The sequence below is a fragment of the Chrysemys picta genome, chromosome 1 (assembly GCF_011386835.1).
Source record: "Chrysemys picta bellii isolate R12L10 chromosome 1, ASM1138683v2, whole genome shotgun sequence".
Classification (NCBI taxonomy): domain Eukaryota; kingdom Metazoa; phylum Chordata; order Testudines; family Emydidae; genus Chrysemys; species Chrysemys picta.
Genome location: NC_088791.1, coordinates 106,238,115 through 106,263,636, shown reverse-complemented (window position 1 = coordinate 106,263,636; position 25,522 = coordinate 106,238,115). Strand labels below are relative to the sequence as shown.

The window sequence follows — 25,522 nt, the reverse complement described above, 5'->3', positions numbered from 1 at the left end:
ACACATAATTACTCCCAGCCTCCTCTGTTATAGCAGCAGCACATGCCTCCTTGACAACTCTGGCTGCAACTTCTCTCCCTGCCACGGTCCCAATATCGACACAGTCAAAGGCAGTCCGTTAGCACTTCTGCCATTGTGGCCCCCTGCTCCACCCCACAGAGGGAACAGGAAGTGTTTTCCTCCAACAGACTATGGAAGTGTCTCCCTAGCGAAGTTCCAAAAGCCTCATCACTTGGAGCATTTAATACCAAATTGGATGGAACACTAGAAAATGTTCTGCGGGGGGGACCATCCTACACGGGCAGGGCAGTGGATTGGATTACCTAATTGGTCTCTTCCACCTTTAACTTATGTAGCCATGAGACTAGTGTAGCCTTCATTTCAAGATTTTTCTCTTAGACGCAAATACAAACAAATGGTCACCTGACAACGCATGTCCTCCCTTCCAACTGTTTCCCATGGAGGTGACCTTGGTCAGCAAGGTGTGAATAGGTATGGTGTAACGATGTGCCCTCTGGCTGGACACAGCTGAGAGTATCAATTCAGGACAAATTGCTTAGAGCAGGGCAGTTACAGCCCAAAGCTGGAGTTCCTTTACTATGAAGGCACCAAACCAGCCAAACAGAGAGGACTTCGGTTTCATCCCACTGGCTAACCAGAAGTCATACAAGCAATTCCCTCAGACACTCCAGTTTCCCAGTATCACCACCAGCACCACTCCTTATGGGGATGAATGGTTATGAAAACCAATACCCCAGTAAAAGAAAAAAGGTTCTCCTGATCCCAAAGGACCGAGCCCCAGACCCAGGTTAATATACCAGTTAGATCTTACCCACAAATCACGTTGTTGCCAATCCTTTAGAATCTAAAATCTGAAGGTTTATTCATAAAAAGAAAGAAATATAGATGAGTTAAAATTGGTTAAATGGAATCAATTACATACAGCAATGGCAAAGTTCTTGGTTCAGGCTTGTAGCAGGAATGGAATAAACTGCAGGCTCAAATCAAGCCTCTGGAGTACATCTGCAGCTTGGATGGGTCATTCAGTCCTTTGTTACAAACTCGAAGCTCTGCACAAAGTTCCTCCAGGGATAAAATGCAGGATTTAAGACCAAATGGAGGGGTTTCCAGGGCCTTTTATATTCTCTGCCATGTGGAAGGACCCCTTTGTTCTTACTGTGGAAAATCATAGCGGCCAGGTGGAGTTTAGAGTCACATGGGCAAGTCACATGTACATGCATGACTCAGTTCTTTACAGGTGGAGCAGCCATTGCTCACATGCTACCTTGAACGTTCCCAGGAATCATATGTGGATTGGAGTCTCCCAAAGTCCATTGTCAGTTAAGTGTTTCCTGATTGGGCACTTATTGTGAAGAGATTCTTCAGATTAAGCTGGTGAAATGCTTCACTGGTGCTACTTTGAAGTTATTAATATTGGCTATGTAATTATATCTCAATGTGTTTGATTCTAATACAAAAATGATACATACAGACAGACAACATGATTATAACCAGCAAGTTACAACCTTTTCATATACAACGGAGGTCCAGTAAGGTGTCTAAGATTTGGTGCAACTATAGGTTGGTTGCAACAATGATCTATACATTCACAGTTCATGTCAATAACATCACACGACCTAATCGGTCTCTTCCACCTTTAACTTATGCAGTTCCATGAGACTAGTGTATCCTTCATTTCAAGATTTTTTCCTCTTAAACGCACATACAAACAAATGGTCATCTGACAATGCATGTCCTTCCTACTGTTTCCCATAGAGGTGACCTTGGTCAGCAAGGTGGGAGTAGGTAAGGAAACCAAATGCAGACCAAAAACCGTGATGCTGGAGACTCGACAAAAGCGTCACCAAGGACCAGTGTTCGAATATGGTTTCTTTGCTGGTTATGGTGGATAACACACAGTTTGAGCACACAGCCCCTTCAAATGCAACCAGAACAGTAAGTCTAAAGTTCAGTACTAATTCTTAACCATAATGTAACTTTTCTGGTGTTTTTTGTTTATTTGTTTTTTTTAAAGATTAACATGCTGCCTCATCTTTCCCAAAGCTCATTTTCTCTGGGGTTGATTTCTAGAATGATTGTTTCTGAAAAAGTCACTGCACAATGGACCTAGGATCATTGCTGTAAGTCTTTTGAATTGAAGGTTTGACAGAGGAAAATGAGCTTGCAAGTCAAATGACAGGAAAACTTCATCTTTTATAAGATGGGAAGTGTTCAAATACTGTGGTTTTAATCCCAGCATACTCAAAGTGCTCCCATAGGACCTTCTCAGTTGGTCCAGTAGCTCGCTTTGTTTTTCCAAGCTGAATATTCACTAAATACAAGCTTCATAGTGGCATTACAACGAAATCAAGTTAAGAATTAATTATGCAGCTTTTTCATTGTAAAGACATTTATAGTCACTTCTGTGAACAGACAGAATACAGTATAAACATGTAACATCCTTTGAAAGAACATTTTTACAGCACCATAAGCAACAAATGGCAAATAAATAACTAATAGCTGGACTCTGCTTTATTTACCTATGTTCCATGGACTGTGGACCAGCACAGCTATGAAGCAGAAGCAACTTCCAACAATTTTATTCTAATGGACAAGTGAATTTAATTGCATGTTTCATTACAGTCCATTGGATGCTTTCTGAGCGCTTGGGCCACAGGAGTTACTTCTGATTTATACCTGTGTCATGAGATCAAACCTAGACCCAGTAGAGTCAAGCCGTGGCAGAGAGTACTACACCCATGCTCTACAACAGGGATCGGCAACCTTTCAGAAGTGGTGTGCCAAGTCTTCATTTATTCACTCTAATTTAAGATTTTGCATGCCAGTAATACATTTTAACATTTTTAGAAGGTCTCTCTCTATAATAGATAACTAAACTATTGTTGTTTGTAAAGTAAATAAGGTTTTTAAAATGTTTAAGAAGCTTCATTTAAAATTAAATTAAAATGCAGATCTTATCAGTTTAGTGTGATCCTTGCCTTTGCTTTTCCTTGCTGAGTTTTCCAATGTCTGGCACTTATTTGGATACTTTAAGCTGCACACAGACTTCTGAGTGATCAGTTGTTAACAGGCCCCAAGAGGGTCAGAGGACAGGTTTCATATGTGAAAATACCTGTTCACACAGGTATGTGGATCCAAATGCTGAAAGCATTGCAAAAACAATTTTCTTCAAACAGTTAAATTTCACTGGCAGGGACGTCCAACAGGTCAGAATAGAGGCCCCATGATCTCTCTTGGTAGCTTCAAGTGCATGCCGCAGATCTCTAAACTTTGATGTCCACAGTTCTGAGCTTTTTAACTGAATGAGCTGCATTTCAAAATCTTCAACACCCATCCACTGAAATACAGACAAATCCAAGTCGCTTTTGTTGAACTTTTCAGGTTTAATTAGAAAAGAAAGCATTGGGCCAAATCACTGGAAATCTTGAAATCTGTCAGAAAATTCTGATTCCAGTTCTTGCATGTACATTCCAATCTCATCGACACTGACAGTGCAACGTGTCGATAGCTCTTTTATGTGTTGGAAGTAGCGAAAAGTCCAAGTTTGACTATCCCGAGAAAAAACTGTTAATTTTACAACAAATGCCTTCCAGGTTCCATAAAGATCCAGAACCATTTGCCCTGCACCTTGGAGATAGAGGTTGAGTTCATTTAGGTGAGTGGTGATGTCAGTCAGAAACATGAGCTTACACAGCCATGTGTCATCATCCAGTTTGGGGTAGTGTTGTCCTTTTTCCGAAAAAAAGGCCTTGATTGCATCAAAACAGTTTACAAAGCACACCAAAACCTTGCCATGATTTAGCCACCAAATGTTGCTGTGAAGTGGAATGTCATTATAAGCACTGTCCATCTCTTCTAGCAGTGCTTGAAACTGTCTGTGAGTCAAAGGAGATTAAGCAACAAGGAAATTCACAATTCGCACCACTGTATTCATCACATTATTAAGCTCTGAATTAGAAATTTTAGCACACAGGTTCTTGATGGATGATACAGTGAAATTTAACTCTGGGGCAGCCAATTTGATCTTCAAGTAACTTTACAAATCCCTTCCGTTTTCCGACCATGGCAGGAGCACCAACTGTTGTCACACAAAATATTTTTCTGATGTCAACTCCTCGTTCTTCAAAAAGGTTTACAAAACTTTCCACTATATCTTCCCCCTTTGTTGTGCCATGCTGGGGTTTTAGGCAACAAAGTTCCTCTTGGATTTCATTGGAAGCACAATATCTTGCAACAACTGCCAAACGTGGAACGTCGTTTATATCCACACTCTCATCAACTGCAACGCTAAACATTGCTGTGTCTTTTAATGCAGTTGTCTGCTTTTCATTTATGTTTTCTGCCATTTCACTTACATGTCTCTCAACTGTTCTGGCAGAGACAGGCAGTTCTTTTATTTTAGATACGCATCTTTATTTGGCAAATCATTGAAAAAACCTCCAAACTGCTGAGAAAAACTTTTTATATATTCCCCATCTGTAAACGGCTTTCCATTTTTTGCAATGCACTATGCAATCTTGTAACTTCCTTCTGTGCCTTGATTTTTACTTACACTTAAGCATTTAAAAACACTGCTTTGCTTCTCATATCTGCTACTGCCTTTTCGATGATTCACTCTTGTCTGCTTCGTCAAGAGAGGTTTTCTCGATCTTAATTTGAAAATGTCGTCGAACACTTAAAGCGTGACAAACACTTTCATAACAGAAAGTACAAACAGCATGGTCCTTCTTTTGAATAAACCCAAATGTGTCTGTCCAAGAAGGCTGAAATGAACGGACATCTAACTTTGCTTTCTTAGGAGCTGACATTTTGTCAAATGTACCCATCAACTTAGAGTGGGGGGAAAAAAAAATAGAGACAGACGGCATGCACGACGTCAAATGCGGTGCGCTGTGCCGCGTGACATGATTGTGATGTAAGCAGCAAATCAGGACTTAAAAATATCCCAGTACAGTTGCGCTGGAACAATTTTTAAGGTGGAGGTGGTGAGCTGTGCCCCCTCTTGCCCCTGTCTGCACCCCTCACTGCCCCAGGCTGGGTTCAGTGGGCCACAGCTGGGAGTGCCTGCAGAGCCCCGGGCCGATGGCTGGGACCCCAGGATGGCAGTAGAGCACCCAGGACCGGTGGCTGGGACCTGGTGTGGCAGCGGGCCGAGTGGAGCTGGAGGATGGGGCCCCGTGTGGCAGGGGGCCGGCAGTAGGACCCCAGACCAGCAACAGAGCCCCCGGGACCAGTGGCCGGGACCCGGGGCTGGCAGTGGGCTGAGTGGGGCTGGCGGACGGGACCCTGGGTGGCAGGGGGCTGGCGGTCAGTACCTGGGCAGCGTGAGTGCCACTCAAAATCATCTTGCATGCTGCCTTTGGCACACATGCCAGAGGTTGCCGACCCCTGCTCTACAATGAACTCATTGGCAAATGCAGGATTAGTATTGCTAGGCAGCAAACAGAACCACATCCAATTCTTCTTTGCCAGTATGGTCATCTCAATACAGGGCCTTCAAAAGGAAAAAATCAAAACATGGCAATGGTGAATCCATGGAAAAAATAATGATGAATGAGATTGAAAGGGAAGCAGAAACCCCACTTTGACCCAGAGCTCAAGATATTAATTGCTATCCCAGTTGTCATGGCATCCTTAGTTGATACAACATGAAATCCAACTCTGGTGATTTACAAAATTGTCAGTAAAGTGAATCAAGCACAAGTTTTTAATATAAAGAGTTATTTTTGTGTTTTATGGGATGCAGAACAATAGCCTACTTTCTGCTCTGATTAAGGGGAAGAAGTGACTATTTTTCAATGCTGCATCATTTATTAAAAATAAAAAAAAATCCTTTCAAAGATGGATGTGGCAAATTAAAGATGTTTTGATGAATACTCTTATCTCCAATTAATTTAAACTGCCCAAATTCTTTAGCTGAGACATTGAAATGTATTGTGATGCTAAATTGATTTGGTAAAGTCTAGCAACAGCATTGGATTTTTCCAACCGCCTGATTTTTATGTTGCAGATGTGTCAGTGTGAGCATAGATGCACCAATCACTCTGGTATAATTAACTGCCTGGTGAAATGTCTCATTAGCGTGGGGTGTTACTGATGAGCAATTTGTCATATCCTAATTATTCCTGCCCCTCCCCTTTTAAAAATATATAATTATAAGTCACTAGGAAATAAATTTTCAACACCATACAAGTTCTCATCATTTAGATCCATAAAACACTTCTGAAGCACCATTTATGTTAACGGATGGAAATGAAGATACCTACAGCAATAACCATTCTCTGCTTGTTAAGGGTCCAGATAAGGGCCTGAGAGTGGACTAGGCACCCACCTGTTTGGCATTACAGGCACCATTTCTTGTTAGTGTTACTCTAATTGCCCCAAAGGGGTGGGGGGGGGGGAATTAGGAAGTTGTAGGATAAAAGCAATGAGTGGATATAGTTATGACATGAACGTCAAGAGCAGGTTAAATTTAATCCAAAATCAAATGACCACCTATCAAGCATTCTTAGAATCTCCTCAGTCACAAAGTTATCCCAACATAATAAAATAATGTTTTAAAAGTAAAAAATTTATTACACCTCTAAAAAAACCAACCTCTAACCAGAGAAGCAAAAAGAAACAGAAAACTCTATGAAGTCCAGAAGCGACTTCCTTCTGCTGTTCGAATTTACCTGGGAAGTACAGGTCTGTCGCATCTTATGCGCATTTAACATGCGCGAATTCAGCTTTACGCAGTCGGCAAAAACAAAACCAAAAAAAAAAGAGAAAAATAACAATTTAAATACTGTTCCTGTAGTGCGGGCGATTCCGCCCGCCATTACACTCAATGTAATTTTGACTATACTCGGTTTTCGCTTTACGCGCTGACCACGGAACGTAACCCCAGCGTAAGATGAGACAGACCTGTATTTGGATTTTGTGGTGATGGACTCTCCAGAAAACCCAAGACAGATATCAGAGCCACCCAGCTGGAGGAAGAGTGAATGATGTACTTTCTACACGGATGGCAGCACTGCTTCTTTAGCATGCACTCCCTGGGTACACCAGCAGGAGTTTTGACAGTGGCAGCTGGAATTCCTCCAGACTTGTTGCCGTACAGATTCCTGCATACTTTCCAGCAGTATTGTGGCCTAACAGCCACCAGTTATCCCTAATATACAGCTCCTGGCCAAACAAACAAACAAATCCAAAATACTGGCTGATAGTGAGTTAATAATCTTTCACCAAATATGTACTACAGAAGGAGAGATTGGATGACCCACTCTAAAATATCCTTCTATCTTATCTGTAGTTTGAAGGGGCACAGCTCCACGGTCACCATATGAATAAAGAGTCTGCACCAATTTGGACTGCAGTATGTCCTAGTGATTAGGGCACTGTACAGGCAGTGAGGAGAGTATGGTTCTAGTCCTCATACTGCCACTGACCTGCTGTATAACTTTTGGCAACTCATTTCACCTCCCTATGCTTCTGTTTCCCGCATTTCTATCTGTCTTCTTTATTTAGCTTGTAAACTCTTTGGAGAAGGGACTGTCTCTCACTATGCTTTTGTATAGGTCCTACTAAGTGGCCCTTTAAGAAAAGAAGGGCAGCAAGTTTGGACCTCCAGAGTTGCCTAGAAAGGCTCCCAGAGTCAGCTGTTGGTGGAACCAGTAACTAGAAGAGGTGGAAATAGGCAGAGGCTAATCAGGGCTAAGCAGGCCAGATAAAAAGGGCTGGCTGCTTCTATCAGGAATCCATGCTAACTTCAGTTAGGACAGGGGTGGAACACTTTTCCTACCCTACCCCAAGGAACCTGGCCCAGTCAGAGCTTAACCTTAACAACACCAGTCTTGAATATCTAGGAAGGACGAGTGTAAATATCATGGACTTCAGTGTCCCCATGGCTATGTTGAGTTGAGATTTAATTTGTTTTCTGTTAACCCCCAAAAGGGGACTGGAGTGAGAGCTGACCTGCCCAGAGGGGCCAGGCCAGGGAAGCCACAAACTGTTACAGACCCAGCCTGCAAGAGGATGCTGGAAAATAAGACCTCATGCAATGGGGTATTCTGACCCAAGGGAGTGCTCTGGTGGTGAGTACATTCAATTACAGGACCTCTAGACACTACTATATTTCAAAAATAACCTTATACACCTCTACCCCGATATAACGTGACCCAATATAACACGAATTTGGATATAACGCGGTAAAGCAGTGCTCCGGGGGGGCAGGGCTGCGCACTCCAGCGGATTAAAGCAAGTTCGATATAACACGGTTTCACCTATAACGCAGTAAGATTTTTTTGGCTCTGGAGGACAGCATTATATCGAGGTAGAGGTGTAGTTAATGTTGTTAGGAGGGCTGGGCAAACGTTTTTAGCCAAAATGTTTTTTGCTCACAAGTATAGACTCAAATTGACCAAAACATTTTGCAAATTCAGGTCAAATTGACCAAATTGTGTCAGTCAGGGAGGAGAGAAGAGGAGAAAAAGAAATCCCCACCCCCAAATAAAAATATATTGAAACATTTTGTTGCAAAAATGTAGAAATAATTTTTTATTCAAAATTCCTTTTTAATTTAGAATCTTACTACAATGTTATTTAAATAAAAATTAAACCACCAGAAAATGAAACAAAATGTTTGGTTTCTTGTCAGTGATTTTTTGTTTTTGTTTTTGCAGGTCTGACTTGACTCTAGAATGCTTGGGGTTGGCAACACTGAAAAAGTCCTCTCACTTGAGGGTACAATAGTTTAAAAACTAGTTTTAGAGAAACTACCAGCATACTTTGTCTCAGCATCATGCCATATATTACTGTCACCATTTCCAGTATTAAAGCTGCTAAGAGTAGTAGGTTCAAGTTGCTATTGTGGTATAAAACAGGTGGCATACAACCTCAGAAATCCAGTGTTCATTATTACCACTGTGACCCTGGTCACCCAAATGGTCTGGAGAGGAAGATAAAGTGTTTCATTTCTGAACACTGCCTCCCTCACCTTGACAGGCACAAGAGCCTAAGAAATATAAAGTATTGTCCTCTAGCTGCATTTGGTGCTATCCATGGTCCCTAATTTCTATTCTGGCATTGACAGAGAGGCCTGGACTAATAATAATTCACATCAAATTTGTGAAGCAGACACTGCCTTGCATAAGCTCAATGCTTTCCTATTGCTTATCATCCTTCCATGCTTTCAGGTCTTAAGTATTTTTCAGTACCACCAACTTTCTCTCAATTGGTCTGGAAATGCAATAAGGGTGAACTTGGCAGAACTAAAGAGTTTGGGATATAGGAAAGTTGAATTCCTTGTTTGCTTATTTCTATGAAAGGTTTTTGTCTTTCTGAGGGAAATATACACATACGAGAGAGAGAGAGATGGATAGCTCGTTAGATAGGAGATATTATGTATTTATATTGCTGATTCATAGAGCCTCAGAATTCAAACCATGGTCTGTTGCTATTTCCATATTCTCAAATCAGTACCTATTAGTCCAACCACAGTGACATCACTGCAAGAAGAAAAGTACTTTAAAATGATTTTTAAAAATAAATAGAATATCAAAATATTCCTGAGCGGTGTAAATATACGTTATATATAATCATTAAGTTCCCAGTTCTTAAACTTAATTCTCCTCCATTCTTGAATTACATTATCAGCCTCCTTTCAGAAAAAGATGTAGCTTACTACAGCAATTGATGTCCAGTCCTCCAGACCCTTAACCTGGGAATTATTTTTCCCCATGTGAGACATGCATGCAGGATCAGGTTGACACTTTTCTAGTATCAGACTTTAGGTTCAGCTCTCTGTAATCTCTATGGCTTGCATGCAGTGAGGTGTGACATCCTGTGAAGAGAAAGAAGAAAGGCAATTTAGTCAGCTTTCTTTTGAAAACATGTATGGTCTTGGCGATCTTCATTCTATTTTGACCCATAGCCTCAAACACACTCTTTGACTAGCCTCTCTGCACCACAGTTCTCTTCACCTCTCTTGGTACATCTACAGAGCTACTGGCAGCCCACAGCAGAGAGTCTCAGAGGCAGGGGCGGCCCTATGTATCTTGCCGCCCCAAGCACGGCAGTCAGGCAGCTTTCAGTGGCGCGCCTGCAGGAGGTCCAGCTGGTAACGCGGATTCGGCGGCATGCCTGCAGGAGGTCCACCGGTCCCGCGGCTTCAGCATACCTGCCCCCGAATTGCCGCCGAAGCTGCGGGACCGGCGGACCTCCTTCAGGCAAACCGCCGAAGGCTCCCTGACTGCTGCCCCCACAGCGACCGGCAGGCCGCCTGCCGCGGCTTGCTGCCCCAGGCATGCGCTTGGTGCGCTGGTGCCTGGAGCTGCCCCTGCTCAGAGCCCAGGTCGACAAAGTTAGTCTCGTGCTAAAAATAGCTGGGTAGACGTTGCAACTGAGGCTGGAGTTCAGGCTGTGAAGCCTAGGAAGGGAGATGCAACATCCTCACAGCTGTTTTTAGTGTGATAGTGAAGCCCAAGTCTGTTGGCATGGGCTCTGAGACTCGCTGCTGCTCACTCTGTAGATGTATCCTCTATTTCTTAGCCCTTGTCTACACTACTGGGGTAAGTTGACCTAAGTTATGCAACTCCAGCTACGTGAATAACGTAGGTGGAGTTGACATAGCTTAGGTCGACTTACTGCAGTGTCTATACTGCACTGCGTTGATGGGAGTTGCTCTCCCATGGACTTACCTTACTCTTCTGCGATCGATTTACTGGGTCTTCACTAGACCTGCTAAATTGACCCCCAGTGCATCGATCGTAGTGGCGTTGATCCCCAGTAAGTGTAGACATGCCCTTAGTTTCCCCATCATTACAATGGGGATAGCAGTGCTTGCTTGCCAAATACAGGCATTATGACACTCAGTTTGTTTGTCTATGAAGTCTATTGAGATTGGAAAGCTACAGAAGAACAAAATAGAATACATTTGGGATCTGGGCCTGAGCTACTTAGGCACCGATCTCCCACTGAAATCAATGGGAGTTAGGTGCCTAAATACCTTTGGGATCTGGGCCTTACTCCCTAAACTAGTCCATAAAGCCATTACTCTCTCTTCCTTCAACTACCTCTGCAAGACCCACTTTTATCTTGATGCATACAAGAAATTGCTAGTTGCTAATGTCGAGGTGGAGGGACAGTGAGTAATATTCACATTTCTTTATTTTTTTTAAATCAAAATAATCCAGATTTGTCAAGTTGTGCACATAGCTAACCAATGTAAAAAAGAGTTCATATTGCTATGACCTTCATCCTCCTCCCTCTTCCTTCCTCTTGTTTTTTACACTCACTTCTTACAGCCTAATTTAAAGACAAAACATAAGCTCTTTGTGGCAGGGACGGTCTTCCAATGGGTTTGTACAGCACATAACCCAATTAGTTTACAGTGGCATAATTAATCATTGGAACAGTTTAACAAAAGATCTGATGGATTCTCCATCCCTTGAAGTCTTTCAGGTTCCAATTTGGGAAAGCATCCCCCATCAGGACAGCCTTTAAACCTCATGCTTAAGGGCTGCCCACAATAGTGGTGTATTTAAGCAGATGCATGTTTTCCTGGACTGGGAGCTGAATCAAGATTTTTTCCAAATGATATGCCTTGTTCAGCTACAAGCTGTTGGCTTTGATGAAGGAATTACTGGGTGAAATTCTGTGGTTTGTTATACGGAAGATCAGATTAAAAGATCATAAATGGTCACTTCTGGCCTTAACAATCTATGAATCGGTGGATTCCCCCAGTCCTGACGTGGTACTTAAGGTGCTACTGTAATACAAATAATGAGTGGTTTCTTGAAGAATTTCCATTGCTGAGGTATGAAAGGGTTCCCCTATACACGCGAGAGAATAAATACCCTCATTGGCAACATCATGGGTTGTTTGTTTGCGAAGATTCCATATCCTATAGGGAAGTGTGATGCACTTGTTTATAATTTTAACATACAAATATTTGATGTACTGTGTGAGCTTGGGCAAGTCTCTGTGCATCTCTTTCAGTACTTACCTACCTCACGGGCATGTCGTAAGGCTTAATTAACATCTGTCAGTGGCTTTGAGCCACTTGGAGACAAACCGCTATATGTTATAATAACTGCTGTATTGTAAGCTCTTTTGGGCAGGGATCATATTTTTGTTAGGTTTGTACAATGCCTAGCAGAACGGGGCCCTGAGTCCTCAAAGAGTCTTCCAACTGTGACTGCAATATAAATAATATAGTGAGTGCAACATGTAAAATATTATAGTGATGATATTGAACACGTTATATTTTCCTGAAATGTAAATTGCTCCAAGCCCTAGAGGAAAAAGGAAGAAAAATACAAACGATAATGCAGAATTGTTTCTAAATATTACATTTTCAAGGTTTTCCACATGGCATCAGCTGCTTTTTTAAAATATGAATGCTCTAGTTTGCTGTGCAAAGTAACACTTATGGAGACTTGCTTTACCTCTGTTGGCCATAGGGAGCCAATCGGTAGAATGGAGCTGGGTGTGAGCAGGGACGTATTATTCCCCCCAAACCTTTCTCATACCATCATCATCCTCAAAGCATGTTGCTTTCAGCAGGATTATTTAGCATAGGGATGGTAGCAATCATAAACATGTGGCTTGAACTCTAGGTTGCTGCAATATTGGAGAGAAAAAAAGTAAACAGAACAGTGTGTTCAAGTTGTAAAATCTGCATCTAATTGGTCTTACCTTGGCATATCTTTCATATTGCCTAGTTTTATCTTCCTGCTGGCTGTCTTTCCAATGATATACTCTGCTAATGGAATACAAGAGGTTTCAGAAGTACAGCTTCCCATCACTTTGACAGCATGTTCATTTGTGTAGTAGCTCATTGGAGCAAGAGAATTAAGGGGAAAAAAATGAACAAAAATATCAGCCTTGCAGAAGTGACTGTTGGCCATGCTCGAACAATTTGGAAGTGGGAGCATGCTTTTTTGACAAGCATGCTTCCTTTGACCCACTCTCCTTTATTGGAGAGTCATGCAAACTCACTGAAAAATCTTAAACTGCAATTGAACATGTATGGGGTAAAGAGGCTCTCTAGGACGCAGCCATTGGTCAAGGTCACAGGGATTTCGAAGACTGAGGTTCATTTTGGGGTAAAGATCTGTGCCATCCTGATCCATCTTAGCATGTTGTAGAAGGTGTAGAGCAGCTTTGGGGTTGGGTCCTAGACAGCCACTACTCACTTTGACCTTTGCATATCTCCACAGTTCCATATTGGAAGTCCATGTATGGGACTGCAGCTACCTTTACTGTTAGATGCTCCTCTAGCTCACAGGTGATAGAGGCCCATGCTTTTAGATCCAGAGGTCTTGAGTTCAGATGATCTGAGAGGCATTTTCACCCCCACTTTGTTTACGTATTCACCAAATGCCTACTCTCAAATCCTTGCTTGTAAACTTTCTGGGGCAAGGTTTGAGTGGCTTGTTTGTACAATCTGGCCTGTGTCCCTCAATGGGGACATGTTTTACTCTCAATACCGTCTCAAAATGAAGGAAAAAATACCACCATTTTAGGGAAGCTAAATGTATCTGTTTAATTGAATTTATTAAAAAAAATACTTGCAGTCACCCTTGTTTGCTGTTCCCCATAGCCATGCTGCTACTACTGGCTTTGTTTAGTGGTCCAGGTTGATGTTGCATTAAATTATGTTTTTCTTCTACAGGAGTTCCCTTGTAAATTAGCAACAGTTAATGGAGAGTTAAACTGTTCTCAAAATTGACTATTAAATCTACTCAATAGGGGAAAAAATGATGGTTGCAAAGAATTGACATTGTTACAAAAATATACCCCAGGGAACACTAAGAATGGCACACAGAGAGAGGTGGCCATCAGGAAAAAAAATAGGTCTTTTACATAGTTCCAATAGAAAAGTGCATTGCAGGACCCTTATTCATCCACTCTGATATAATTACCTTTCCTCATTTGCATCAGATCATACTATCTTGATTCATTCGTGGCATTTATGGGTAAATATAACATTTTATTCTTAGTACTCAGCCACCATGAGCTCATGGGGATAACACTGATCTGAGGGTGCAGGTTGCATAGAACTACCTATAATGTGATGTCTTAGAAGCTGATCACCCAATTTGTATTTTGTTGTGATTAATTAAATTGGGGATGGGTGAACAGATGGGTATAAAATAAAATAAAAATATCCCAAACCTTTGCTCAAAGCTGATTCAAGTTTTTTCTGGGGTTCACAAAAGATGAATAACTTAATAGTTATCTGAACATTTACTTGTGTCTGCACTTCTTGACAGAGTATCTAAAATATAACAAAAATGTTGTTCCTGCACTAGTGCTGGGCCAACCAGAATCAGAAAAGCCCCAAAAACCTCACCTGAAACTCTCTCCTAACATTGAACCAAATTATGCCTGCAAGTTATGCACATGAAACTTTCATTGACTGTAACAGAGGATAAAGAGTAGAATACCGTGCCCAATATTCCCAGCCTAATTTTGCAGATGCCAGAGATCTGGGTAGTGTTTAGATCAACATCTAAACTTGTGCAAATAGAAACGCCAAACCATTTCAGATTTGCCCATCATTAAACTGAAAACTTTATTGGATGGGGAGAGGGTGATAAAATTGTCATTTGAGAGAATTTTCTTTAGCATATCTACTGTCTTAATTACAAGATTATTTCCTTCTTCAAGTACTATCAGCAATGCCAAATTCTGTAGGAGAAAGCTGTCACTTTAAGGTAATCAAGTGGCATTGAATAGTGCAGCTGAGGCTGAAGGATAGGTGAGTGGCGACACGTAGATCTTCCGCAGCAGAACCGCAGGCTCTGTAAGTTTTACTTACACACACACACACACACACACACACACACAGTAGTTCAAGATATCAAATATGTCACATAAAAACTCACAATTGAAGTCTATCAATGAGAACCATGTTTTGGAGGCTGAGTCACAGTTTGTAGTTCTTGAGTATAATGTAGTGGGGAAATGACTTCAGCGAAAGACACAGCAGGAACTTCAGGGAGACAGTGTTGTGAGCTGAAGTGCAGTCTGGGCCAGCTTTGGTTGGATAGTGGTGTAATGTGCTTTTCCCCCACCTCCCTCTGCTGGTTTGCCTTTACCTACTGAGCAACTGCTTACAAAAAATTCTCATTTGATTTGTTTTTAACAATGTCAATTCTCTGCAAAGGTTATTTTTTCCCTATTGAGTAGATTTATACACAGCACAGTCAACCTGTGGAACTTCTTGCCAGAGGATGTTGTGAAGGCCAAGACTATAACAGGGTTCAAAAAAGAACTAGATAAGTTCATGGAGGATAGGTCCATCAATGGCTATTAGCCAGGATGGGAAGGGATGGTGTCCCTAGCCTCTGTTTGTCAGAAACTGGGAATGGGCAACAAGGGATGATTACCTGCTCTGTTCATTCCCTCTGGGGCAACTGGCATTGGCCACTGTCGGAAGACAGGATATTGCGCTATATGGACCTTTGGTCTGACCCAGTATGGCCATTCTTATCAGAACCATAACTTAGCATATTTCCTTAAATGGCTGATATAATCACTTCACTGAAATGTTCTAGGAAGGAAGGTATCTGAGTCATTACATCAGTTGATCTGTAGCACACTAACTTGAACAATATATCTTTTATTATCTGGGGCTTCAGTTAAAAAAAGGACAAAGCAGCAGCACAAGCAACCCAAGTGGCCTTCACCTACGAATTCAGGGTTCATTTTCCTGGCTGTAAGCTCATTGATCCACTAATTAAGTACTAACCGAATAGGTTCGCTTAGATCTTAAGATGCTCATACATTTAAAATAATGTGTTAGTTTCCTTCCAACAGAAAAAGAAGGCTTTTAGAGTATCCTCTTCCTACCCCCTGCTTGGATGGAATACATGTACTAAAATATGCCAAGTGGCTGGATAGTTCAGGATTGGTAGTGGGATATAGGAGTGTTTCATCCTTAGGTCACCAGTTCCATTCTGGCTCAGGTGAGCATAATGAATGGAAGTTATGAGTTGACTGTTAAGTCACCTATGTAAATTAGCTGAACTAATTTCAGTTTAGTTCTGAGTGTGTCACAGATATGGCTATCTGAATGGACACTGATTTTCACCCTCCTTGGTGATCTCATCAGAGAAGCGAGGGGCTGAATGGGCGATGGAGAGCAAGCTACTTTTTCACCATTAGAAGTGGTCCGTTCAGGTTAGCATGAAGCACATTTGCAAAGCATCATAGTGTAGGATTGCAGGTGCACTGCTCTTCCCTGTTTCTGTTCTGTGGTAAAAGGAGGAATTCAAATTGGCAGTCAATTCACTTGAAAAACCATCAGCAACCAAACCAAAAATCCTTTGCTTTTAGTAATTTACTGTTGTACAAAAGTTGCACGGAAGCTTGTATCCCAAATTCTACGAAAGATTCCCCACGTTCTCATTTTTAATAATCAGTTGTAGCTATAAATGATTTAACTTTTATGTACACCTAAAGTGACATGCTGTAATTTATGAAAATACCAGTGCAGTGAAATAACCCAAAACACAGATGAATATACTGTCAATTGCAATGTAATTACTTCAGAGCTGTTACTTTTTGTTCAGTGCATTAGTGCATAACAAATGTGAAACACCCCAGTAATCAATATTCCTTGTCAAGAACAAGTATATTACCATGGAGTTATTACCACGTTATTCCTTCTTTTCAATTTGTTTAATTAATCCAGCTGCATTGCATTACCTTACTTAACATACAACACTGCAGCCTAGAGTGGATCACTAATAAGCTATGTGCTAAGTAGCCCTTTGATATTTTGAAAACCATCTTTAAAAGGATGCCTGAGCAAACAATACCATTTATAATGCACTGCAAATATAGACTGTTTGTTGAGATGCTCTTTTCTTGTTATTTAAGCAACTTGGTGTCAAGTGGTGCTACATCGCTTTATTATTTTCTGTGCAATGGGTGAGATTAACATGTATGACCAGAGAAACACAATAGCTAGCTCACTGAGGTGCTGTGCAAAATCAGTGCAAGTACAAGTGTGGCAAGCACTTTCACCAAGCAATGCTGTGTCTTATCAACCAGACCTAATTATTTCTGTGGGAGCAGGCTATTTTCCATAACTATCTTCTTTGTGTATGCGTTTGTCTGAATTTAAAGAATAGAGGGTTTTTTCAGAAATGAGCTCTCAGATCTTCCCACATAGGTATACATTTAGAGTAGAGAGTGTCTCAGGCTACCAGTACTGTGTGAACTGGGCAGGTGAATTGAGTCACCTGACTCCCAGCTACTGCTTAATTTCCAGTTTCATAAGGTTGTGTATCTAAACCCCATGGAAGCCAACGGGAGTCCTTCCATTGACTTCAATTAACTTCAGATTATGCCCTTACCAACGTCATCTGAAGAGTTTAGAAAAGGGTGTCATGGACATAGGATGCCACCCCACTAGCTGTTGGGAAGCTGTTTTCCCATCTCATGAGAATTTGAGACTTGAAAAGAAAAAAAACGTATCCCAAATTGGGGTGAAAAATAAAAATCTCAAATTTTCACAAATGGGGAAAAAAAAACCCCGAAAACAAAATAACTTCAGGTTGGGTCAATATTTCGTTTCAATTTTGACCTTTAAGTTTTGTACATTTATTTTTACCACAAATTAACTTAAATTTCAGAACAAAGTTATTTTAACCTGAAAAAAGAACTCCTTTAAATCAATTTTCAAAGCTGACCCTTTCCTGCAAACTGTTTGTTTTGATGAATCAGCATTTTTCAATGACAAGATGCTTTATTGAAAATTTCTCGACCAGCTCTAATCTTTACCTCTTTGGACTTGTGCTGCCAGGAAGTATTTGGCAGTAATCAGAGAAGTCCCATGCCACCTGCTGCTTATTGACTCACTGGAGTTCTGTTTTTCTTCATCTGCCGATCAACTATATACTTTCAGTCTGAATAACTTTAATATTAGATTAAGGGAAAAAATGAAATGAGAGAACAAACTTAGTCCTCTTAAGTGAACACCTAGTGATTCAACGTATTCTGTAAAAGCAGCCCTCTTGAACTGACACTGCTCTTCAGAATGGAGGCCCTCGCATCATTAGAAAGGGATAACTGCAAAGCGGAGTCAAATTGGTTACATGGTGTGACCCTAACAGCATCCCAGTGCAAGAGGGCAAAGGGCTCACTGGTATCTGGTAATGAGTTTCAGCTGGCCTGATCAGTTCAGTGTATCCCTATTCGTTAGTGTCATAAACTGTATTTGATATGCATCGTGTAAAGTACCATTGGAAAACTAATAACACAGATATCATTAATATTCTTTCAGTAAATGCCCAAGCGACCATACAAATATGAAGGAAATATAGAATTAAAATATGTTTACCAGAAAAGACTGGGGAAGGAGTAAACAGGTTTCTCCCACACAAAGGACAAGCCAATGCTCCCAGCCAGCTGCCAGAGTTGATTAGCAATCACATGTCAAGTGGCCATTCATTTGCATTGGAGAGAGCAGGAACAGATCAATTTGAATTTTAGCAAATACCAGTGGGAGAAGAAACTACCATAGAACTTCCTTCACCACCAGATCCCATGTCTCCTTCATCATAGCTTGAATGAACTTTATTTTGGGGAGTAACCTTCAAAAGAATCCATTTCAAAGATTCATTGAACTATAAAAGAACCCCAGTTATCTTTCCCCTAAGAAGACACTTTGTATTTGGGGAGAGATCCTGACCAAAAGGGTTCTCAGTCATCTTGCTGGAAGAAATGTGTGGCAAGAAACTTACCCAATACGTAGACAATAGCTTCTTAAAATGTTAACATTAGAAAGCATATTTTTACTTTTTTTTGTTTTTCTCTAACTTTATTCCTCCTATTTGGTATCACTTAAAATCCTATCTCCTTTTGTTAATAAACCTGTTTTACTTTTAATCTAAACCAGCCCTATGCTGTGTTTGAATCAAAGTGGTTACTAACGCCAGTGAAAGTGATAAACTGTATATTTTGTCTCTTCAGAGGAGCAAACAAATCTTATCATCCCTCTGAATGGTCCAGGAAAGTGTTGGACATTGCAGAGCACAGTGTTTTGGGATAATCTGGGATTGGGGAATGTTGAGGTCATCTTGCTAGGTGTAACCAAAGATGATAGATTCCAGGACGTGGCTGGGCTGTAACGAGTAGGCTGCTGGAATCAGTCGCTGAATCAGAGCTGCTTAACACACAGACAGTCAGTGCTTGCTTGGCTGCTGGCTGTCAGTGTCCAAACTATGAGCCAAAGCACAGAACATCTGAGGCACCCAGGGTTACAAGACAGGTGGTGACATAACCTCTCACTGTTCTAGACTGCACACATGAATACATAAACCGTAAATTGACCTAACTACAGGAACCAGCCACATGATTGTCAGGCATCCCTTAACCCTTTCCAGACTACTGCTATATCCCATCACAGACACAGACCCTGGAAATCCACAGTGCAAAATAGAGCTGTGCTTAACAAACAAACAAACAAAAAACAGAGCATGCCGAGATGTATGAGATGGCAGAAGAAAGAATTCCATCCACTTGTCTCTGAGGAACTTTAGACCACAATCAATCTATTAGTTCTCATTTTTAGTATTGTGCTGTAAAGAGGATGGTAGAGAACTATCTGGAAAGGCTAGGAAAGCAGAGTTTGTAAACAATGGAGCAAAAAAGGGGTAAAAGGGAGAATGCTAAGTTGGAGGTAGTAAGGATATTAAGGGGCATCTTACTTTCTGGATTAATAATTCCAGGGCTATGGCACATGAAAGATCAATGGAAAAAAATAGCAAGTGCAAAAAGAAGTCAAGCAAAATCATTTCTTACAGAAACTGGTGAACATGGGCATCAGCAAAAAGAATTACCACACAAATCACTGAACAGAAGAGAAATATACAGGTTCCTGAATTACTGAATACAGTCATTAATTAGAAGAATAAGTTGGATTCTATTACACCAAAGCCAATCTTCAAGACTGTTCCTATACCAGGGTTCTATTTAATTGTGTCTCCAATCTTGGATAATCTCACTCCAGGTTTAGAGTGGCACCCCAGGTGGAATGATATTGATGTTCTTCTTTAAATGTACTGCTGTACAGCTTATAGCTATTAATTCCAAAGTCCCACCACTTCTGAAAAGGTTAAGCTCTTTTTCTGTATAGTAATAAAACTCCTTTTCCCTTCACACCTCACCCAAAATACTAAATCTTTAAAAAAGTGATGTACTGTCAGTGAAGTATATAAATCTTCCTATACAGAAACCATGTCTTAAATATTTGCAAGGTGGAGATGGTAGGCAGACGAGTTTCGTTTGTAAGCTCTTCAGAGAGAAATTGAAACATTTTCCAAATTTCACAATTTTCGGCACATTTTGTCCATTTTCTTCATATTAGTCAGCCATGATTTTTTAAGTCTTACATAAACCTATAATTGATGAATGAACTTCCCCCCTTTTAAGGGGATGTCTACATGCAAATTGAAACCAAACTATCTAAATAGTTTGTAATTCATACATTTAGTTTTATTGCAAGTCCTATGGGTTGGTGATCTTATATCAGTTCAAGTGTCCTATTATAATTTAATTGAAATCAGTAAAAAAATACTGACCAATGCTATAAACTAGATGAACAAGAGAAAACATTTTTCCTGAAAAAATTCCAGTGTAATTTGTAAGTTAGTTTTGATTTTGTTTTTGAGCTGATTTTCAGAATCAAGCAATCACAAAGCAAAACAATTTTAAACTACCAAGTTTCACTTGGCTTGATGGGTTTGATGAACAGTCATGAGACTGTGACCCAGATTTGCTTGAACATCAAGCTTTTTAATAGAACTAGTCAAAATATATCTTGACAACTTTTTTCTATCAAAAAGTTCTTGGTGGAAAAGAGATGTGGTTAAATCAAGATTAACTAACACCCCTCAAAACAAACCTCAATCTACTAGTGTAATGTAGATATCCCCTAACTACTTCTTACTTCAGTGTAGTAGACCCATGACTCAGGTAAATGTGTTAAAGTCAGCAAAAAGTACAAGCAGATAACAAACATTGTGAATCTTTCCCTCTCGGTATATGAGCCCAGCTGTTCCAGGGGGAGGGATAGCTCAGTGGTTTGAGCATTGGCCTGCTAAACCCAGGGTTGTGAGTTCAATCCTTGAGGGGCCCACTTGGGGATCTGGGGCAAAATCAGTACTTGATCCTGCTAGTGAAGGCAGGGGGTTGGACTCAATGACCTTTCAAGGTCCCTTCCAGTTCTAGGAGATGGGATATCTCCATTAATTAACCAATCATTAACCAAATAATCATTTCTTGTTTACTTTGGCCACTGACATGGCTAATCTTTCTAACAGGTAATTTTGTAGATCCAGTACCACACATCTCTATGGACAATTTTTCTTTCTGAAACGTTTTGGATCAGATACTTGATATATCATGCTCTGGAAAACTGGTAAAAATCTAGAATTGAATGGATGTGGGGGTGGGGGAAGCAAATAGAAGTTCTAATAAAAATACAACCTAAGCAATATTTGAACATTAAACATTTGAATATGAGTTGGGTACGTAGATCCTGATTCTACTAGCTACTTAAATATGTAAATAGTTCCACTGGCCTTCACTAGAACTACTCCAGTGCTGAAAGTGAGGCACATGCTTAAGTAATTTGTTGACTCTCACAGACTCAAAGACTTTAAGGCAAGACAGGACCATCATGATCATTCTAGACTGACCTTCTGTACATCACAGGCCACAAGCCTCACCCACTCACTGCTGCAAAAGGCTCATAACCGCTGGCTGAGTTATTGAAGTCCCCAAATCATTATTTAAAGACTTCAAGTTACAAAGAATCCATCATTTACTCTACTTGAAACATAAGAACATAAGAACGGCTGTACTGGGTCAGACCAAAGGTCCATCTAGCTCAGTATCCTGTCTACTGACAGTGGCCAATGCGAGGTGCCCCAGAGGGAGTGAACCTAACAGGTAATGATCAAGTGATCTCTCTCCTGCCATCCATCTCCACCCTCTGACAAACAGAGTCTAGGGACACCATTCCTTACCCATCCTGGCTAATAGCCATTAATGGACTTAACCTCCATGAATTTATCCAGTTCTCTTTTAAACGCTGTTATAGTCTTAGCCTTCACAACCTCCTCAGGCAAGGAGTTCCACAAGTTGACTGTGTGCCAGCAAGTGAACTGTGTTTTACTCTACTAGGTGTCTGGCTGGTAGAATTTAGATACATTATCCAGGCCAGTGGGTGGCTCCCCAATTGTTCCTTGACTGCAGTGGAAACCCTGAGAATTACAAGGAACATATTAATAAAACGATCAAATTCAGTGGGCCAGATCTGTAGCTGCTGTAGATTGTCATAGCTCCACTGACTTAAATGTTGCTATGACAATTTATATCAGCCTCAATGTGTTTCCAAGTTCATACCGAGATCAACATTCATGCAAAAATTCATGAAAATGAGACTTAATTTGCTACACTACTTGGTGTGCTCTAGTGAGACGATGATAGTGAGCAATTTCCCTACGTTCTAGGAATACATTTATCCATTAAAATAGAACATGTATCATAATAAAATGCTTATGTGTAAGTGATGCTAGAATGATTACATCTATTTTCAATATATTCGAGCATAATTAAATTCCAGTGCATAATTTAAGGTCCAGCACAGGACAGTGATACAATATTCGCCATCAAGCTAACATCCAGTAAAGACAGTAGTGCATGATCTGTTTAAATAGATAAGATGTAACAGCAAATAATTCAGTGTAATTCTCTCCCTTTTGGTGAATTGTCTGCAAACAAGTCCTGGTTTGTATTGGCTTATCTGTTTTGAAATTGAGTGGATTGTTTGTGCAGATTTTCAACCAGCATAAAGCTGGCAGAGCCAGCTCACCCACCACCCTCCCTCATCCACCTCCACCCCATTCAGCATAGGGAGTCTGATATGGGAAGAAAGGGATGGGGGAGCTCTATTCTTACCCAATGGCCGTTGTCAGTTGGCGTATGTCCTCTGAGGGTGTTTAAGGGGCTGTTTAATTGGGGCGTATACGTTTGGGCTCGGGCTGCAGCCTGAACTCTGGGACCCTCCTACCTAGTAGGGTACTAGAGACCAGGCTCCAGCTTGAGCCCAAATGTCTACTCTGCAGTTAAACAGCCTCACAGCCCAAGCCCAACAACCCTGAGTCAGCTGACATGGGCCAGCTGCAGGTGTCTAACTGCAGTGTACACATATCCTTAGGTATTATTGCTAGCTGTCTTAAATTAGAATAGCCCTTGTGTCAGGGCAGGGGACAGCACCACAGTAGTCTGAGAATGAGGGAACCGAAGCTAGCTCCCTATTGTGCACCTCCCTCCTTGTGCTGAGTGTAACTTGGTTCAGAAAGTGAATTTAGCCCACGAAGGAAGAGAATTTAGTTCCTTCATGAGCTAAATTAACTTCCTGCACAAAATTATACTTGGCCTGCCAAAAAGTGCTGGGGTACAGTCCATTTCAGGGCTCTCAGCCTGTGCGTCTGCCCCCTTTTGAAGAAGACTGCAGAGAGTCAGGGTCACCGCACATCTAACTCAGCCTAAATCCTGGCAGCAAGGACAGGCACCTGTGATTCTTTTGTACAGAAGCAAGGTAAGCTTTCTTCCCTTCTTTGGACATGGGAAGTGCACAGCACCACAGCTGTTAACTGCACGTGTGTGCTCAGCTCTGGGTGCAAAGAATGCAGTCACCTGTCCTTCCCATCCCATTTGAATAGCTGCCTCAGTGCTAGAAGATTGCTACTCTAAGTTTCCCATGAAACATATATACATGTGCATATACTGAATATACTGATTTTCCATTTTCTGTCATCTCCCCCAAACATTCCTCCCAGTCACTGATGCACCATAATTATGAAAGCGAGCAACACTTGTTGGAAAGGGAGATCTCAAGAGTGTAGGACTTTGTCCTTATCTTGGAAACCAATCACAGCTTCTGTTCCTCTGCTGTGGTAACTTCAGGAGTGTCTTATTGCCGTTGATAACCTTTATCACAGATGGATCATCAGCACAAGCAGTGAACAAGACATGTACTCGACACAGCAGCAGAGGGAGAAAAGAGTTCTGCCACAAAGACACTTTATAATCTATAAGCAGAAGAGAGGGGTGGGTGTAAACTGGGTACCACCAATTTAACTTTGTCGTCAAGCCAAGTACTTCTCCTCATGTCCAGGAAAGGTGACCTGTAATAATCTCTGTTTTGGGGGGGGTGTTAACTGAAGAAAGCAGGAGATCAAGGACTTGGACCCATTACAGTACATGGGATCTGATGTAGGCTGTTATGCAATCACTGGGGGACGCAGAAGTGTTCAGTGTGTCATTTTACTAGCATAACATGGCAATGCATGTGTGAATTTAAGAAGTGGCCAGCAAGTGGCAATAGGTAAGAGATTTTCTGGCTGCTTAAATATCCTCCCATCCTCCTCTCTGCTGCTTATACCGATGGTATTTATTTTGTTTTTAAAAAGTGATTTTAAACCACTCTTAATCTCTCCCTGTCTCCTTAAGCCCTTCACTGCCAAACACATGCAGCCAATATATTCAGGAGATTAAGACTGCAAAAGTGACATGTGACTGGAGGTGCCTGGGTTTTTCAGAAAGAGCTGAAAATCATCCCTTTTTCAGGTGTCTTAAACTTCAGGCAAGAACGTCTGGAACAAACACACTTTGCATGTACAGATGCCAGTTTGTACATTGCTATGTTAATTTGAGTTTGCATAAATATTTTCAGGAAAGTGTGTGTGGGGGGGAGTAAATTCTGTCCCAGTGTGCACACAAACAAAACCCACTTTTTACCCAGCTCTAATAACGGGAATGCTCTTTTCCTAGCTTGACTTGAGTCATTCCCATCCTCCATACCAGGATCACTGCAATTTACTCACTTTTCAGCAGAAGAAAATGTCATGTTCTGCTTGACAGCCAAAGATTATTAGAGTTTAGCTACAGCTCATGTGCAGCTGGGCTCCTACTTTTACAACCTCTTAAACCATATTTACAAAAATTGCTTTATTTGTTTTTAAAGAACTTCTGAAATCTTCTGCCTCATATGTGGCATCAAATTGCACTTCCTGCCACATTGTATCAGATTACCCCAATCCTGCTGAATCACAGGTTATTTAATGTGGCATAATACAAGTGAGCAGAATTAACTGCAACAATTCACAGTAGCATAAATGCTGCAGAGCCCATGAGTGAGGCAGGCAAATACTGCAGGTAAGATAAATGACAATTTGAATGGTTCTCAGATTATTCAGGTGCTTTTGTGCAGTATGAAATGGCTGTAGAAATCTCCACACAAATGGAGCTTTCTGATTTAGTTGCCAGTGATGGCAGTGACGGAAACCCATTGTGAGAATGGCTAGTAAGTGCACAGATCCAATTAGAAACTACAGATAAAAATAAGTAAACCATTGCATGATAACAAAAGTTACTCCAAGGACTGAATTTCAGGGTGGTTACTGCATTTCTTGAGAGGTTAAAGCCATTTGGG

General features: G+C 41.1%; 1 long non-coding RNA gene across 1 annotated transcript; it reads right to left on the bottom strand.

Moving 5' to 3' along the window:
* Positions 1-884: 884 nt before the first annotated feature.
* On the bottom strand, positions 885-15,623 carry LOC101939369 (uncharacterized). The gene is made up of 3 exons (XR_509139.3): positions 12,700-15,623; positions 12,450-12,624; positions 885-9,844 (listed from the first exon to the last, which is right to left on the bottom strand). It is a non-coding gene; the product is annotated as an uncharacterized LOC101939369 (long non-coding RNA).
* Between the last annotated feature and the right edge of the window lie 9,899 nt (positions 15,624-25,522).